We start from the raw sequence: 17012 nt of genomic DNA on the forward strand, positions 1-17012 counted from the left end.
AAAATGATAATCCTCCATTAATCCTGGAATAAAAGAAGCTGGCATAATTCAGAGGAGTGGGATCAAGTGGATTCAGAGGAGGCTGTGCTGTTTGCCAATCTTTCGTTTGCCTCAGACAGGTGCCTCTTCACTTATCAGAAGAGTTGCTTCATTTCATCTGGGAGCAGAAAACAGCAGGCAGCTGTTAACAGATAAGTTTAATTTGCATCCGCAGTATTGCATGTCAGGGATAAGTGCTTATTCACTGTGAAGAGCTGTGGTGGTCTTAAGTATTGATCATGGGCCACTTTCCTGATCCCTTCCATCGGGGTTTCCAGGATTGTGAGGAATTTTCCCATCCAGCCTTTTTAGATTAGACAGGACTTGTGCCTGTGGGCTTCCATGATGGGATAGCACCCCTCACTCAGAGGCAAGTTAATTCCTCAAGCCTCTTGATAATCAGAACGTAATGTTTATAAAACTAAGAAAACTTGTTTAGCATTGAATCTCTGGAAAAACTAAAGGATAGCGTAATGTGCTGTTAACCAGATATGTTAAAATCTTGCTAAAATTTAATGTTTTGTAATGTACATTGTGCAGAAAACCATTAAATCATTTAAAATAAAACTTTTTAAATAGAGAATGTATGTTTTTAGAAAGTAGCTGTCTCCTTATTTAAATAAAATATTGTTTGTTTGTAGTTAGTTTTGGGCAATCTTGGGGGGATTCTTCTCTAATCTTTCAGAAACTTTGTCTGCGAACACTCTTAAATGGACAAGATCAGAAATTGAGCGGAAGAAGGAATTTAACTTTCTTAAGGCAGGAAAGACAAATTTTATTCTTCGTAAAGTGATGAGCATTTAATATTTCCAGGCACATGGCAATAGAGGCCCTCTAAATAAGGAATAAATACCTCTTAGACAGGTGGGAGATAATGATCAGAATAACAGGTAACTACACCTACACGCTGTTTCCAGAAAGTAAGGAGTCCAAATTGGCAGTGGTTAAACTTAGTTAATAAAACACTGCCTACATTTCCAAAGTTTGCATGTTAGCTAAATGCTTACGATCATCTCATCTAGCGTTAGCCGGTGTTTACACTTGGCCTTTTGTATAGCCACTTGGGGAGATGTGGGTTTTTAAAGAATTTTCCCTTGCAGAGGCTTCATTTCATCCCTCATGAAGCTGTTCAGGATTTGACTTGCATATAATCGCTTGGCTCTGCCTTCTGTTCTCCTAGTGAGTGTGTGAGACCTTGCAGTGAGTTTTTCAGCATACTCAAGTAACTTATTTTTCCCCCATTTTGGAGGGAAGGGAGGAGGGGGTGGGGCTTACTTTCTTAGCTTTTTTTTTACAGACTACACAGAGAATGCAGTTGTCTTGACCTCAGGTCTGTCTGTTCTGTTGGCAAGTAATGCAGTACTGTTCTGATACGCTGCTATTAGAATGCATTGTGAAACGACTGGAGTATGATTCAAAGGTGTTTGCCCAATGCTTGGAATAGTGATTGTTGAATGAAAATCCAGCTGAGTGATAAAGGCTGAGTGTTGAAGTTTCTGCAGCTTTAAGCGTTCGTGTTTGTGATTGAAGCCAAGTACCTTTTGCTGTGCATTAGGTAAAAAAATGCTTTTTTGTTCACTTCTGGTAGGAGGGTGGGGAGGGCACTGAAGCCTTTAGTCTTTTCCAGATGCAACCTTAAAATCAGTGACAAGAAATAAACCCCAAACAAGCAACAGTCTTCAAGAAATTTAACTGGCAAGTGGAAATGTTTTTAATAGTTCAGTGGTCTTAGTGCATTGTCTTTGTGCGGGTTTCTCTCTCCCCTCCCTTGGTCTTAATTCTTATACGCAGGAACATTCAAAACAGCAGACGTATGCGAAGGGCCAGAGAAGCCAGACCCAGTAAGGAAAAATAGCTTATTTACTTTAAACAAACATTCCATTTTAAATGTGGGGATTGGGAACCACCACTAGTTCTTTCAGATGGTATTCTTCAGACTATAGAAGGATCTTCCAGTTGAATTCACCAGTGGACAAAATGAGGACAACAGGTGAACAAGCTTTTTCTATGTTTACATACCAGGTCAGATCTGTTCTGGGTAAATGAGTGTTAAATAGATTTTCAGCTTTATGCTGAAGTAAATAGCACGTGAGCAAGTTGTTGGCCTTGGGGGTGGAGGGGTAAGGTGGGCGCTAAGCCTTTTTCTTTAAGATTTTTCAGGTACCCCTCACTAAAGGCACCGAAGGCTTAAAGTAGGACCACCACGGAGCCTTCCTGTGGCAAGAGAAACAACAAAGCGCTATTATACTAAGGTCAACAGTGGTGTCGGCCTCTTAACCCCATCTCCTGTCAGAAATGAGGACTTGCCTCAACATCACTTGACAGATATGCATTGAGCCTCTTTTCTGGAGAGAAGCATCTAAAGGAATGCTTAAGTACCTTCCTTGTAAATCCCTGGGCTTCTAACATTTAATTAAGCTGTTTTTATAGCAGCTCTTAATAAAGCCCAAACCTCAAGTGATGCTTGAAGGGGAGGGAAAGGGGGAAAGCGGGCAACCACTTTTCCCTAGCTTTTCCAGAAGCCTGTTAAAAAGCAAAGTCTCCCCACAAGTGACTTCTCTGCCACATCGCCACCCCCTGCCTTTGGCCTAGCGCAGACCCTTCACCCCTCACCTCGATGCTGCCAGTAGCTTGGATCCTTGTGGGCATGGTCCATATGTTTCAAGGTAACAGTGGTGCCGAGGTCTTCCGGTGGGTTGCACTACTAGAAAAGGCCATTAATTTGCCTACAAATGGTTAGTACCACAACTGAAGGCTCTAAGATGCCTTAAGTATACAGCACTATAGTGATTAAAATGAACCAGTAAATGCATAATAAAATTTAAGAACTACTGTTGGGTGGGATGCCATAACTTTCAAACTGAAGATAGGCATTTTAGTGGTTGAGAGGGCTGATGGGGTGGGATTGCAAAAATTCTCTGCTAAGACTTTTTCAGGTGAACATACAGAGTTGGCCAAGCTAGCAGCTTAGCTGAAGCAGATTCTCCAGTACTCTTCAGTAGGGTTGTAAAGGTTTTTCTTTTCCTGAGAAAACAAAGTCCTTTGTTTTCTCAGGTTTTGCTTTTTGACCTTTTCCTAGCTTTAAAAAAAAGCAAAAGATGCTGGTGGTTGGCACTCCTGGTTTCCAGGACGGGGTTCAAGTCCCTGTGGCGTCTTTGCTTGAAGTGACCTCTTCCTTCTGGACTCTACATTCCTCTTCTCTTCTGGGACTAGCTAGGCTCTGGAGTTGGGAGTGAAGTAGCTTTTGAATTTGTCAGAAGCCTGAATCAGTTTACTTATATTTACATGAGAATGTGATATAACTGCCTTGTCTTTAATTTTCAGGTATTTCCCATACATCTAGTGTTTGTTTGGAGAAGCTTCACAATGAAAAGCTTAATAAAAATTGAAAAACTTCATTGGTGTGCTTCTTTCGTGTATAAGCCAAATTTCTGCCCATGAGTAGATGGGTGTTTTGTGGGGGTTCTCCCTTGTTCCTGTTTAACTTGTCCAATAACAAGTACACATCACTGATAACGCACTCTTCAGGTAGGGGAAGGACTTGGAGGGGATGTGGTATGGTTGGGGTGACCCAGTAACATCCCCCAGAAACAAGTGGGAACTTGGTTTAAGCAGCCTCGTTGGCTGTGGGCTGGGGTAGAGTCAACTGGAGGACAGGGAGAGGGAGGGAGGGTGGCCTGCGGGGTCTCAGGGGTCTCAGCTCCCACTCCCCACATAACGCAGGATGTGGCTAGGCCAAAAAGGAACACCTACGGAGCCATAGGTAGGGGAGTCATACCACTGTGGTCTCACTGGAGGCTGGGTTCACAGCACGTGCGACCTGCTATCTGCTTTTCTGCCAACTGACCGACAACTCACCCACCAGCGCAGCCATGAGGCTGAGAGCCTGAAAACTCTCTAGGGCTCTGTCCCCACAGAGGGTTTCCATTCCTTCTATGAAAGACATTTGTAAATTTAGAGACATTTTACCTAATAAGGAACTTTCTGATATTCCCTGTTCTAAGTCTTGAGTGACTCATGGTTACATTATCAGTTGTCAGCGCCCAAACTACAAGCTGGTCACGTCCCCTGTTGTGTGGAATGGCATGAATATCAGGTGATACTTCTCAGTTGCAGATGAAATACTGAAATAACTAACCCTCATGGTTCTACCCAGTCTCTAAAATCCGTGGTGTCTCTGCTACTCGGACCCTATTCCTGAGCAGGTGGGAGAGGCTAAATCCAGCCAGGCTTGGGGAGTGGGGAACCCAGCACAGGTCTAGCCAGGGGAGCCGGTGAGGAATGACCACACAGGTTCAGCCCAGTGGAGGTGCCTCAGAAAGCTTTTTCATCACTGAATTCAGGAAGGGTTACTTGTGTTGCAAACAGCAAAGTAGGTTTTGAATGGTCACTTTGCCAAGGCAACCTAGCTAGGATTCGAACTCTAGTCAATTTCCAACATTTCAACTTTTTTTTTTTTTAACTTTTATCTAAGTGTTATTCAAGGACCCATCAGCTCCAAGTCAGAGTTGTTTCAATCTAGTTGTGGAGGGTGCATCTCACAGCGCCCGTGTGGGGATTGAACAGGCCACCTTGTTAAGAGCGCCAGGCTCTAACCGTCTGAGCTAACCAGCCACTCCCAGCTCCGTCGTTTTCTTCAGTGCAGCAACGGTCCAGACAAGGCAGCAGCAGACAAACCATCAGCCTGAGCAGACCCTGGGCAGAGGGGCTTTCTATTCCCTCAAGGTGATTTTAATAGGGGCAGGGGGTCAGGTGAACTACTCACACCACGGTCCCTGTGATGCCGAGTCTGTCAGCATCTTGCTGGAGCCTCTTACGGAGAAAGATGTCCCGCGTTTTTCCAGAGCTGGAAGGCTTGGAAGTAGGAAGACTTCACTGGGAGCAAAATAGTCAGGGGAGGGGCTACTTGGTTCCTGGGATTGAACAGGCTCAAAGTTGGCAGGGATTGGAAATGTAAAGGCCAGACCCAGGAAAGGGCAGAAAAGTAGGCCCAAAGCCACTTCCACCCTCTGAGCACAAAAAGAAGGGAGGCCAACAGAAAATGACATTGAAGTTAAGTGGCTGGGTCTTGACAACATGAACCCCAGGCATGTCCTGTAAATAACCCCCAAGCTGCACAAAGGGCTCTCACACCTGTGTCCCTGGATTTCATCATCCTGCTAATCCCAGAAGTTGGGGGCTAAAACAAACCTGAATTCAAATGGTAGCTCCACCATTTCCCAGCCACCCCAAAGCATCCTTTCAAGCCCCCCAGGCTCAGGGCTAGTTGGTATGGATGTGGGCAGCAGATTTCTGATTTCAGTAAAGGTGTGAAACTAGAAGAGAGAACTTGGGATGAGGGGACACACAGGATGGGGGAGTGAATTGACGTGGGAGAGTCTACCTGGGTAGTTGACTCGGAAACCCAGAATATCTAAGAGACATGGGTCAGATCTTGGGTCCTGGCTCTGACAAGTGGGCAAACTTGGAGTGTCATTTGCCCTCTGCAGGTGCCAGTTTTCTCACCCATTGAATGAGAAATAATGACCTGTCATGTCTGCTGTGGTGAGGAAGAGAAACCACAGGCGATGCAGATTGAATGGAAATGAGTGTGCTTTTACCACCATCTAGTGAGCAAATGCAGTATTGCATGCACTGCCTTGGACTACATAATACAATTGCATAGTCAACAAACAAATTTTATTACTCAGTAGTATTCCATTGCATGGATATTATAATTTGAGTTATTTCCAGTTTTTGTCAATTATGAATAAAGCTGCTATAAACACCTGTGCACAAATCTGTGTGGACATATGCTTTCCTTTTTTTTCAGATGTTGTATGGTACGTTTACGCACAGTCTTTAAAAAGTGTCCAAACTATTTTCCAGAGTGGTTGTACCATTTTTCATTCCCACCAACAGTGTATGAAGAGTTCCAAATTTCTCCTCATTCCTACCATCATTTGATATCGTCATATCTGGCCATTTTAGTGCTAATTCTAGTGAATATGTAGTGGTATCTCATTGTGGTTTAAATTGCATTTCTCTAACTAGTGCTGTTGGACATCTTTTCATGTTCTTACTTGCCATTTATAAATCTTTTTTGCTAAAGTGTCAATTCATTTTTTTGGCCAATATTGTTGTTGGGATATTTGTCTTTCCTTGTTGAGTTATACAAGGTGGGACAATTAAGTTCGCGAACTCATCTTACAAAAAGTGCTCCATACCTCATTGCTGAATATCACTTTGGTCACCTTCGAAGTACTCCCCTTGGGAAGCTATGCACCAACGCCAGTGCCTAGTCCACCCTTCAAAGCAATTTTGGGAGTCTTTCTGGAATGAACATCAGAGCTGTCGTCGTATTATCCTTGATGTCCTGAATGTCATCAAAATGTCTTCCTTTATCTTTGGGTAAAGAAAGAAGTAATTGGGGGCCAAATCAGGTGAGTAGGACGGGTGTTCCAATACAGTTATTTGTTTACTGGCTAAAAACTCCCTCACAGACGGTGCCGTGTGAGCTGTTGTACTGTCGTGATGCAAGAGCCATGAATTGTTGGCGATAAGTTCAGGTCGTCTAACGTTTTCACGCAGCCTTTCGGCACTTCCAAATAGTAAACTTGGTTAACTGTTTGTCCAGTTGGTACAAATTCGTAATGAATAATCCCTCTGATAGCAAAAAAGGTTAGCAACATTGTTGCAACAAGTTCACCAACTTCATTGTCCGACCTCAGAAGAGCTTTTACATATAATAGCAGGTATAAGTCCTTTGTCAGTGTACGCTTTGAACGTATTTACTCCCAGTACGTGCCTTGCCTTTTCACTTTTCATCTTCGAAGTGTAGAAGTTTTAAATCTTGAATATGCACAATAACATGGAGGAATTTCAAAATAATTATGTTGAGAGGGAGAAGCCAGTTTTTAAAAAGTACATACGGCCTGGTTCCATTTATATACAATTCTCAAAAATGAAAACTAATCTGAAATAACAGCAGAGTAGGAGTTACAGAGGAGCACAAGGAAAGGGGTGATGGACGTGTTGGTTTCATGGTGCGGGGCTCCGACACATGGACGTACCCTTGTGTCAAAACTCATCAATTATATACGTCAAATACTAGCAGTTTATTGTACGTCAGTAAAGTTGTGAAAGAGAAGATATACACATGCAAGAACAAGCATCTACTGAACACTTACTGCGCGCCAAACACCGAGAAGACGCTGGGATGCACACAGAAATAACGGGCTCTCTTCAGCAACTCTAAGGCTTAAAGTAGCATGTGGGGACAGAGTCCCAGAGAGCAGATTCCAGGCTCTCGGCCTCACGGGGAAAGGGGCTGGCTCGGGTAGTAAATGGCCATCAGCTGTGACTAGTTGGCCATCAGCTGTAACCAGTGAGCCATTAGCCAATGATATAACTGCCATGGCTAAGCTAACAAGCTCGGATTGCAGTTAGCAAGTGATTGGTGGGTTAGCAGAGAAGCAGACGGCAGATTGCGGATCGTGAGGCTCCTGCTTCCTGTGTCTTCAACCCAGCGAGAATATAGTGGTATGACTCCCCTACCTATGGCTCCGTGGGTGTTCCTTTTTGGCCTCACCATATCCTGCGTTCTTAAACAGGGAGTGGCACCAGAGACCCTGCATGACATAGCAATTTAAAGAAGCAATGATCACATGCCTCCAAACGACAATGTGAAACTCAAGCTCCAGTTCCGGCTCTTGCACACACTGGCTGTGTGCACTGGTGCAAGTTACTTAATCCCTTTCGGTCTTGTTTTATTCTTCTGTTAAATGGGCGTAATAATACCTCATCCAGGGTGCTGTCACAGGGAACAGGAGAGAGATATATATGGCTAGCACTGAGTACCAGCTTAATCAAAGGCTCTAATAGCGTTTCTTGTGATGCACAGTGCAGTCATTCGCACAGAGGCAGTGCTCACTACCTGTGGAATTCAGGGAGGGCTGGAGACAGGCAGGGGCACATGGGCGGAGCCTCAAAGAATGACTAGGGTTTGCTGGAGGGACAATAGAATGGTGGGAGAAAACAGCCTGAGCAGCTTGGAGGTGTGAGGGGGGGGATGAGGCGGGGTGGAAGCTAGGAGAGGGGGAGAGAAAGAGAAGCTGGGGTGGCTGGTTGGAAGCTGATAGTTAAAAGCCCTGGAATTCCAGAGAAGTTAGGGCTTTGTCCTGGGGAGCAGACGATAAAACAAGTCATTCTGGCCACAACATGGGTGAAGAAAGGGAAAGCAAGCAGGCCTGGAGGTCTGGAGACCAGGGCATGGAAGGGGCAAGACCCTCAGGCTGGGACTGATGGAGAGAAGTGTTTTGAGGAAGGCCCTCTGGTTTCTGATTTCAGGGGTATCGGGCAAACCAGAGCAGGGCATGAAGGAGGGGATTGGGAGGTTCATGGACAGATGAAGATAGTGAGCTGAGTGTTGGACTGTGGAGTTTGAGAAGCCATGGGATGTCTGGGTTTGAAAGCGGAGATGTCTGGTACGTGATCGGGATGCACAGGCTGGAGGCCAGGAATGGGTCTTGGTTGGATCTGCCAGCTACCAGGGACCGCCCAGATGGTGACATAAGCATGGATTAGCTACGTGGGGACCATGTGCAGGATGGGACCTGGGCAGGCTTACCTGGCTTCTCTGTGTAGTTCAGTCAGCGTTGGGCTCTGTTTCCTCTTACTCCTGCCTCTCGAATGTAGTTTCATACATTCATTCATTCACTGATTCATTCATTCACTCATTCACCAAATACTAACTGAACATGAGCTGGGCACAGTCATAGAGCCTGGAGATAGTGAGGGGAACCAGCTGTAAGTGTCTGCACACTCGTGGAGCCGACATTTCGAGGGCTGAACAGACACAGAGTTACACGGTTGTGAGCCGGGAAGGAAAGGGTGCAGGTTCGGGATGGAGAGTGGGAGGTGGGCCTCCTCCCAACTCACGGGGTTCCCCGACTGCTACTGCTCCGTTTCTCCTGCTTGCACCTCCAGCCAGCAAGTCGTGTAGGCCCAACTGCCTCTTCTTTCTCACTCGCCTCTCCCTTCAGTCCCCTGCCCTGCTCACTGTGGCCCTGGCACTAGGCCACCCTCCACGTCACCTTCCAGACCCGCTGAGCTCGCTGAGCCCCTCCCCACTCACCCACCGTCACTGACTGTCAGGGTTCCCACCAGATTTGGGCTGTGCCCGCCTCACCTGCCTCCACCCAACCTCTGACACCCACACCCTCATTCAACTCCTTCCCACTAAAGGAAACCTCTCATTCTCCCCACATAGCCCCTCATTCTCCCCTGTTCCTCCGTTCTGGAATATTCTCTACCCCTGCTCATCTCCAGTGAAAATCCCACTTCAAGGTCCAGCTGAGAGGCTCCCTCAGTGATGGAGCTTTACCTGATTGCCCTCTACTGGGGCTGCAGCCGCTCTGGCCAAGCCCACCCTCCTGAGCCTCCTGGAGGCCTGTGTTCCATGTCCCCTCCACGCCCTGCGTCGTCTGACTCTTCCACCTGAAGCCATGCTCTGGTTCACTCAGCTAAAATAGGAGGACCATCCCCTCCCGAGCGGACGTGTGGTGTACACGTGTGCATGCCTGTGACAGCCCCAGCCCAGACCCCAGGTGTTGCGATACTCTTGTCTCACAGGAAACGTGGCTCTTACAAAGTGACTTTTGGACAGTGACTCTTTTTTCAGATAATTACTCCCCTTCCCCCACCCCCTTTTTTTTTGTTTTAATAAATTTTGTAATGTTTTTAGACTTACAAAAAGTTGCAAAAATAGTATGAGTTAGATTGACTTTTTTAAACTGAGAAATGCACCAAATAAATTCACTAATACATATGATATTTCAACATTACGGTTTCAGACAAAGAAACTCAATGCAACAGTTTGGAACAACCGAGAGCAAATGGAATCATGGAGCACGTTTGGTTGAACCCAAAGTGCTTTTGGTACGAATGGCAGTCCTGCAAAGTGAGAGGGTGGGCAGAGAGGAGGCTGGGGACAGGAGGCACTGGCCTCGCAGGCCAATGTCAGGGGTCCAACTTCACGCTGAGTGAAATGGGGGTGTCGGAGGGTCTTAGACAGCAGTCAGGTGACCTGACTTGCATTCTCTAATGATCTCCCTGGTGGCTGTGAGGACAGTAGATTGCAGGGGGCAAAGATGGAAGTGGGGAGACCTGTGAAGTGGCTGCCGCAGGGGTGCAGGCAAGAGAGGCTGGTGGCCTAGCAGGGTAGGGGTGGGGGGTGGAGAGAGGAGTTGGAGGTGCCAAGTGGTTGGAGCCCAAGTACCTTCTGGTGGCCTGTGTAAGATGTGAGAAGCATTGGGGTGACCCCGACTTCAGGCCTGGAAGAGTGGAGCTGCCATTGGCCGCTGAGCAAGGCTCAGCAAGTTTGTGGGGATCAAGAGCTCAGTTTGAGGAGCCCGTTACACAGCCGGCAGAACCAGAGGCTGGGCTCAGGCAAGGGCCCCACTGCAATGGGAAATGAAGATGGCATTTAAAGCCCCAGACGTTGTGAGGTGACCTAGGGTGCCTTGCCTTGGCCCGACCACTTGGCCAGCCTTAGGCCCCAGCACCAAAGCCCTCCCCTAAAGCCACCCTCCTCCACCCACCTCTGCCTGTGCCCAGAGAAGGGAGTCCCCTGGAAGAACCTGGTGCGTAGTGTCAGGCCTGCCACAGTGGCACTGCCAATGTTCAGCAATTAGTGTGACCAGGACAGCAGACTGGCGGCCCCTCAGTTCACACCTGAACGCTCCTGCCCACCCCCTACCCCTCTACCCTCCTCCCTTTGCTCTCTGTTCTTCTCCTTTCCAGACCCCATCCCTTTATTTTCCCATCAGGAAGGGAAGCCCACACCCAGCCCTCTGGCAGGCCAGGTGCCCCCAGAAGGTGAGTCAAAAGGGAGAGTGGTGAGGTGGTTCTGGCCTCTCCTAGGCCCAGCTCCTTCCTGTGGCCTACCTGGGACCTGGGACAATGGCAGAGGTGTGGGCAGCAAGCCTGGGAAGGAAGATGTGAGGACACAGAGCAAAGGGGATGCAGGGGGTTCCCACCCCTAACCTGACTAGGGCCACTTTCACCAGAGAAGTGATTTTGTGATCAGGAGTGAGGTTGGCAGGGGTAGAAGTCAGCAGGTTCCCAGGCTAGCCCACCTTGGAGCTGAAATGGGTACCCGAGGACCTGGCATCCCCGGAACCAGGCATTCCTGGGTACTGGCAACAGACAGGCAAACAGGGGGCTTGAGCTGGACCCATTTCTGCCCAGGTAGAGCGAGGCCAGGGGGAGCTGATGATGTCCCTTCATCCCTCCACCTCGCCAGACTGTCCCATCCTGCACTCACCTGTTCATTCACTCACTCATAACAATAATACAACATGCCACCAATAACAGCTCAGTTAATAGCTGAGGTTTGAACCCAGGCAGCCTGGAATACACCCACTCACCCTCAACACATATTTCCCAGCGAACTGTCTGTGGCTCGAGTGACAGAGCAGAAATGGGTCTTGTACTCAAGGAGAACATACCTTCAGCTCTGACTTCCACTTATGAATAGTGGGTACCCAGGAGTCAGAATAAGGGCCACAGGGCATGAGATGAGGGTAGGCTTCCTGGAAGAGGAGGCATCTGAGTTCACAAGCTGCTTCTGCTTCATCTGAACCCCTTGGGGAGCCTCCAGCTGGGAACCCTCCCAAGTATGAGGCTCTTGGCACCCTGTGTTCCCCCAGCTTCTGGGTCGCCAGTCCTTAGAGCTGCCCCCTCAATGTCCCCCACATAACACTCTGCCTCTGTGCCCCACTCGTGCAGCCTCCTTCCTCCTCCACTACTCTGTCCTGCCCTCTTCCCACCCCTGCTCCCTGCCCCTGGTGCCTTCCTCTTCCTGACCCTCCACCTACACAGCTTCTGCACTGCCCACCACCTCTGCTCTGGCCCAACTATCACGTCCCTCTCTGGACATCCACACCCCCTCCTGAGTGTCCTCCAGATGGCGCTGTTACTCCTTCCAGTCCTATCCCAGGCTGTCCCCTGATGGATGCTTCTAACGTGCAAGTCTGTGTCACCCCCTCGATAACTTCTTTTCTTCCAGATGGTCAACCTCCATAACCTGGCCGAGGGGCCTCCCATCATCCGCCGTGCCCACCTCTTGGTTCCAGCTTCCCCACCTCAAACCAAGGGCTCCTCCCAAGTCTCCCCACAGGAGTCATCTGTTGGGGAAGATTTTTGTCTACAAATACGCATCATCAGATAAGCCAAAAGCAGAGAAAGTGGCACGCTGTCCTACACCACAATTTGCGGTGGGTACCTGTGAAACTCCTTCGAACAGTATGTACTTTGGGAAGACAGCTGTCTTTTGGCTTTACTCTTTGAATCAGGAGGCCTGTTGTTGTTGTTTTAATCATCTCTTGTTCACATATAATAACATTTATATCTTTTAAGTGTACTGATTGATGAGTTGTGACAAATGTATGTGCCCGTGTAACTTCCACCACAGTCGAGATATTACAGAACCCTTAATTCTATTCCGTTTCTCTATATGTTTACCTATGTGATAGTACTACACTGTCTTGATTACTATTGCTTTGGAGTAAGTTCTGAAATTGGAAAGAGTGAGTCCTCTAACTTTGTTCTTTTCCAGGATTGTTTTGGCTATGCTGAATCCCTTGCAATTCCATGTGAATTTTAAAATCTGCTAATCAATTTCTATAAAGAATCAAACTAGAATTCTGATAAGGATTGTGTTGCTCAATTTACCATCTTAATAATATTGTTTTAAAAAATAATAATAATATTGTTTTTGATCCATGAATGTGCGATGTTTTCTCATTGACTTAGATATTGTTTAATGTCTTTCAACAGTGTTTTTGTAGTTTTCAGAGTATGCATTTTGGACTTTTGTCAAATTTATTTCTAAATATTTTATTCTTTTGGTGCCATTGTAAATGGAATTGTTTTCTTAATTTCATTTTCAGATTGTTCATTGTTAGTGTATCAGAAATACAGTTGATTTTTTATATTGATTTTGTATTCTGCAAACTTGTTCAACTCCTTTATTAATTCTAATTGCTTTCTCATGAATTCCTTAGGATTTTCTATGGATGACATCATGTCATCTGCGAATAGAGATAGTTTTACTTCTTTCTTTCCAATCCAGATGCTTTTTATTTCTTCTTGACTAATTGCTCTGGTTAGAACTCCAGTACAATGTTGAATGGAGGTGGTGAAGTGGATATCTTTGTCTCGTTCCTGACCTGAGGGGAAAAGCATCCGGTCTTTCACCATTGAGTAGGGTGTTAGCTGTTGATGTTTCATAGATGCCCTTATTAGGTTAAGGAAGTCCCACTCTAGCCCTAGTTTTTTGAGTGTTGTTATCATGAAAGTGTGTTGATATTGTCAAATGATTTTTCTGCTTCTACTAAGATGATGATATGTTTTAAATTCTATTAATATGGTATATTACATTAATTAATTATCAAATGCTAAACCAACCTTGTATTAGGGTAAATCCCACTTAATTACAATATATAATTCTTTTTATATGTTGCTGGATTTGGTTTACTGGGTTGAGGGTTTTTACATCCATATTTATAAGAGATTTTTGTCTGTCGTTTTCTTGTGGTCTTTGTCTGACTTTGGTATGGGGTAATATTGGCCTGATGTGTTCCTTCCTCTTCTGTTTTTTTTTTTTTTTTTTTTTTTTTTTTTTTTAATGTTTGTGAAGAATTGGTATCAATTCTTCTTTAAATGTTTGGTAGAAATCACCAGTGAAATCATCTGAGCCTGGACTTTTCTTTATGTGTAGTTGTTTTTGTTTTTGTTTTTTATTACTAATTCAATCTCTTTACTTATTATAGAGCTATTCAGGTTGTATATTTCTTCCTGAGTCAGTTTTGGTAGTTTGCATCTTCCTAGAATTTTTTCATTTCATCTAAGTTATCTAGTTTATTGGCAGATAATTACTTATAGTATTCCTTTATATTCCTTTTTATTTCTAGTAGATCATTAGTAATGTCCCATCTTTTACTTCTGATTCTAGTAATTTGAGCCGCCTTCTTTTTTTCTTGGTCAGCCTAGCTAAAGATTTGTCATGTTTACTAATATTTTCAAAGAATCAGCTTTTGGTTTCATTGATTTTTCTCTATTGGTTTTCTATTCTGTATTTCATTAATTTTCACTCTTTATCATTTCCTTCCTTCCACTTGTTTTAGATTTAATTTTCTCATCTTTTTCCAGTTTCATAAAGTAGAACTTTAGGTTATTGATTTGAGATCTCTTTCTTTTTAAAGAAAATATAGGTATTTACAGCAAAAAAATCCCTCAAAGAATTGCTTTGTCTGTATCCCATATTTTGGTTGTGTCTTCACTTTCATTCATCTCAAAATATTTTCTAATTTCCCTTTTGATTTTCCCCTTGACTTTGAAATTGGTTAGTTAGTATTGTATTGCTTTTAATTTCCACATATTTGTGTTTTCCAAATTTCTTTCTGTGATTGATGTCTAATTGTATTCAACTGTGTTCAGAAAACACACTGTATTATTTCTATTCTTCTCATTTTTTGGCCTAACGCGTAGTTTATCCTGAACACTGTTCTATGTGTATTTGAGAATGTATATTGTTATGTTGGGTCTCTCACTTTCAAGGACTCTTGTGATTACATTGGGTACACCTGGATAATTTAGGACAATCTACCTTAAGGTCAGCTGACTAATAAATTTGATTCCATCTGCAACCTTAATTCCCCCCTTGTCATGTAACATATTCACAGTTTTTGAGAATTAGGATATGGATATTTGGATGGGGTCATTATTCTGCCTATCACAACAGGCCAGAACCATGAGCAGCTTCTTTTATAGGTATCATATTTGCTAACAGAACAAAACAAAACAAAAACAACTTTTCTTTTTTTAAAGGCAAAGTAACTTTTTTTTTTTTTTTTTAATTGGGGAATGTTGGGGAACAGTGTGTTTCTCCAGGGCCCATCAGCTCCAAGTCTCCTTCAGTTTAGTTGTGGAGGGCGCAGCTCAGCTCCAAGTCCAGTCACCGTTTTTCAATCTTTAGTTGCAGGGGGTGCAGCCCACCATCACATGTGGGAATTGAACCAGCAACCTTGTTGTTGAGAGCTCACGCTCTAACCAACTGAGCCATCCAGCCGCTCAAAGGCAAAGTAGGTTTTACCTTATTGTTATTCTCAGATGTTTTTGCAGATATTGAAATGTGTTCTTCAATTCTGAATATTTAGATTTAGGATGAAGGACAATTCAAATACTTTCTAAATTAAATTTGGTCAACTGCTACATGAGATCCACCATTTTTTAATAGCAGCTTTTCTGTTTCATGACTTAAATCTCATAAAACAAATACAAAGAACGCAAATGACAGTTTTTTTCCTACAGTAAGTTTGCATTAGAAAGTAGCTCTGGAGAACTTGCAGTGGGTTGAATAACAAATATTTTCCCCTGAAGTCTTTGGATACCTGTTAACTTAAAGTTTCTATTTTATTGGAGGAAAAGATACCACTATTGGCAAAAGACAGTTGGAGGGAGGACTTTCCAAAACGTACATACATAATACATACATTTATTGTGTGTGTATGTATATGTATATACATATGGATGTAAATAAGTATATATAGAAATGTACATGTATATATAATTTCCTGTTTATAAAAGAAATTCATGCTCATTGTGAAAACTTCAAACATCACATCACAGAAATAAATATTATTTTGAACTGTATGAATTGCCAATATTTCACTATTTTTGACCTATAAACAGCAATTTCATACTGTTCGACCTAATGATTAACATAGCAAGGAGAACACCCTGTAATTCCAGTGTCCTGGAGGAAACCACTGGCATTTGGTGTGTATTCCTCCAAATTTGGAGAGTATATCTGTGCACTTCTTTTTATTACAAGAAGACACCTTAAATAAGGTGATTCATTTTATTCTATTTCTTTCTTTGTGTTTTTGTCACATCATTGCTTTATACTCTTTTTTTTACTTTTGCCTATTAACTTTATTTATTTATTTTAAACATTTTTTATTAGTTTCAGGTGCACAAAACAATGTAATAGTTAGACATTTATCACTTATATCCCTCACACAGTGACAATCTATGTACATTCATGGAAAGAGGAGTGACTACCGCAATGACGTAGCATGGATCATTTTGCAGCCTGCTTTCTAAACGCTTTGTAGAGCACAGAAAATCCTAGCACTGGTGTGCGGCTTCATCTCTCTGGAGCCTCAGTTTCTTCATCTGTAAAAATGGAACTAATGATTCTGTGTCAGTTATTAATTTATTACCTCTCAGTTCCAAATTCATCATGTTTGCTTCCTCTGTGAAAAGGGATCTGGGTCCTTGAAATATTTTTCCTTTGCCAGATGGCACAATGTTAAGTTTAGCCAGTAGAGGGTGGTGATGGCCATTTCTTGAGGAAAAGGTTTGTTTGGTGGTGTTGACAAGCTCTTCTCAGCCGGCTTCTGCCGCCCGGGCGGCTTCTCTAGTTCAGCTCCTGGGTCGGGGGCAGCTTTGCCGGCACCAGGCTCCTGCAGCGCAGGTGGCCAGCAGCTCCCCACCCCGACCCTGGGAGTATTAGAGTGCCTCTTCCCCAGGACCCGAAAGGACAGCTTTCCAGTAAGTTCCACGGGACCTGCTCAGCACGTCAGCAACTTCTCTGCTACTATCCAGTGAGCCACAGCCATTTCATCTCCAGCCAGGTGAGTATCTCAGACCTGGGGCTGGACAGGGGTTCTTGGTGGGGGACGGGGAGCTCTAGTCCAGCCCTAGAGGTGGGGGCTGCTTCTTATATTCCTATATTCTTTGGAGTTCTCTTTACCTCCCGTTAGCCAATCCCTTGTTACTCCGATCCCCTGTTGTAGTTAATAATTCTTTATATTAGACTTTCCCTGTTCATATTTGTGGTTTCTCAGACTGAAACACACCCGCATATTGTTATGAGGATCAGAGATGATAATGCCGGAGAGCGCTCAGCTCTGTGCTGACGTGCG

Source organism: Rhinolophus sinicus, chromosome 14 (assembly GCF_057876585.1).
Source record: "Rhinolophus sinicus isolate RSI-liver-muscle chromosome 14, RSI-T2T, whole genome shotgun sequence".
Classification (NCBI taxonomy): Eukaryota; Metazoa; Chordata; class Mammalia; order Chiroptera; family Rhinolophidae; genus Rhinolophus; species Rhinolophus sinicus.